General features: G+C 35.4%; 1 pseudogene; it reads left to right on the forward strand.

Annotated features, from left to right (window-relative positions):
- Positions 1 to 325: 325 nt before the first annotated feature.
- Positions 326 to 1,742, forward strand: LOC149164716 (mannose-1-phosphate guanylyltransferase 1 pseudogene; annotated as a pseudogene).
- The last annotated feature ends 862 nt before the right edge of the window (positions 1,743 to 2,604 follow it).

Consider the following 2,604-nt stretch of genomic DNA (forward strand, 5'->3'; position numbering starts at 1 on the left):
TGTTGTAGGCTTCTTTTTGGGTTGGGGATTTTGGGGGTGTAGATTGTTTTTTGTTTCTCTCTTTGGAGGTTAGGGGAGGAATGGAAAAATGAGGTTGACTTAAAAGCCTAAGTTTTTTCTTAGGCTTGCACTTTTTGGTTTTGTACAGGCACTGATTTAGTCATGTTGACATTGGAAAGCTAGCACCCAACACATTTGAATGCACCACCACCAGCCACTCAAGCTTCAACATGGAAGTTTCGAGAATCGTTCTAGGCATATTCGACTCTGTTGATTAGAAAAGGAGGGAAATGGCCAGAACAACTACGAGAAGTAATAAGAAACCATGAAGGCCCTCATATTGGTCGGTGGTTTTGGAACCAGGCTGTGCCCTTTGACACTCAGTGTCTCTAAGCTTCCAGTTGAATTTATGAATAAGGCAATGATTTTACATCAGGTAAAGCTAATAAACTTGTAACAATAGTAGTGATGAAGGAGGTTGTTTGTTTCTTGTTTGAAAAATAAAAAAATTGGATTTCAATTTTTGAGCAGATTGAAGCACTCAAAGTTATCGGTGTTTATGAAGTTATGTTGAGCTTATTTAATGCATTTGAAATGAAACTTGGGATTAATATTACCTGTTCGCAGGAAACAAATCCCATGGGCACTTCTAGGCCTTTATCTCTTGCAAGGGACAAATTGATGGATGGATTAGGGGAGGCATTTTTTTCTCAATGGTGATGAAATTAGTGAATACCCATTAAAGGAAATGGTTGATTCCATACAAAACATGGAGGAGAAACATCCATCATGGTGACCAATGTAAAGTTTGTTGTCCTAACTCCTTAAGCCCCTTTTCACTTTCAACCATTTATCTTGGTTATTTTTTTGCAGGGCATGTCTTTACAAAAGCCAAATTGCAAGGGAATTTCTTTTCATAATTTTATTATGTAAATTCTCTCTTTGTTAATTTTTTTTTTTTTTTTTTAATGGTTGGTAAGGTAAACAGTGAAGGATTGATCTTATTATTTAGGTTGATGAACCCTCAAAACATGGTGTTGTTATTATTGACAAGAACACTGGAAATAAAGAGATGTTTTCTCAAAATCCTAGGGTCTTTGTTGGTGACAAGATAATTGCGAGAACCTACCTTCTGAACCCCAGAGTCTTTTTTGGTAACAATATCAATGAAGGAATCTACTTTCCAAACCCAAGTGTTTCGGACCCAATTGATATGAGACCCACATCCATTGAAAAATAATTGTTCCTAAAAATTGCACAGGAGAAACAAATTTATGCTATGGTTTTACCTAGTTTCTAGATAGATATTGGGTAACCTAGAGACTATATTTCTTGCCTAAGGCTCTACTTAGATTCTCTTCAAAGAAACACCTCAGATAAATTAGGAACAAGGGTTAACATTTTTGGAAATGCGATTGTTGGTAAAATTTCACATATTGGTGAGGGTTTTTGATTGGGCCAAATGTGGCCATTGACCCAGGTAGTCTGATTGAGGCATGAGTGAGACTACATAGTGCAACATTATGCGTCGAGTGTGCATCAAGAAAAAAACTTTTGTGTCTAGAAGTAGCATTGGTTGGCACTCTACTTTTAGTCAATGGGATCGCATTGGAAATATGACCATATTTGGGGAAGATGTCCATGTTTCTAATGAGGTATATAGCAATGGAGGTGTGGTAATTCCTCATAAAGAAATCAAAACCAACATTCTCCATGTGATTGGAAAGATGGAGAAGGCCTAGTAGTTAATCAGTTATTGTAATATTAATGATACTTGTCCATGTTGTAAATTTTGTGGGTGAGTAGAAGGGACAATCTTCTATGTCGTAGGATTCTTTTTGGTTTGGGGAGTTTGGGGGTGTAGATTGCTTTTTGTTTCTCTCTTTGTAGGTTAGGGGGGGAATGGAAAATTAAAGCCTAAGTTTTTTCTTAGGCTTGCACTCTACGGTTTCCTATAAGCACTAGTTTAGTAATGATGTTGTTGGAAATTTGTGATTCGATATTGCTTATTTTAAATTGTCTATATTGTTATGTTTTTGCACTCTTGGTTTTATAATAGTCAATAGGTAAAAATTATTTTTGATCAATTATCCCAAATCAAGTAGTCGTGTGTTAATGCACATGTTGGTTAAAAGCAAGCTAGGAAAGAATCAAAGAGTTATGTTTTAATACACATGTTGGTTAAAATCAATCTAGGAAAGAAGCTTTCACGTGGGTAAAGAGATTTGTATTTAATTGTGCAGATTCAGAACCTAACAATTAATTCCAAGAATAAGATTTAAAGATGCAATGAAAAAACAAAACTTTCGGTTAGAGAGAGTGCACAGGATATTGATTGGGAAAGATCAAAATGATGGGATCCCATCAACCATTGAGGGGAATGGATTTTTCAATGCCATCAAAATTATCAATCTTAAGATGGTATTTATGTTAAACATTTAACACTATTTTCTTTCCATTCAAGAGAACATTCACAAATAGTTAGTTAAAATGAAATTTTTAAGAAATTAGCTCGAGGCAGTGGAACTAGAAGCATGCATCTTCATCCAAAACATGTTCATGATTATGTCGGACCTTCATGTAAGAAGAAGAAGATTTGGTCTG

The sequence above is a fragment of the Pinus tabuliformis genome, chromosome 5_1 (genome assembly GCF_031772625.1).
Source record: "Pinus tabuliformis cultivar Carrire ecotype Pingquan chromosome 5_1, CPIR1, whole genome shotgun sequence".
NCBI classification, from domain to species: Eukaryota; Viridiplantae; Streptophyta; class Pinopsida; order Pinales; family Pinaceae; genus Pinus; species Pinus tabuliformis.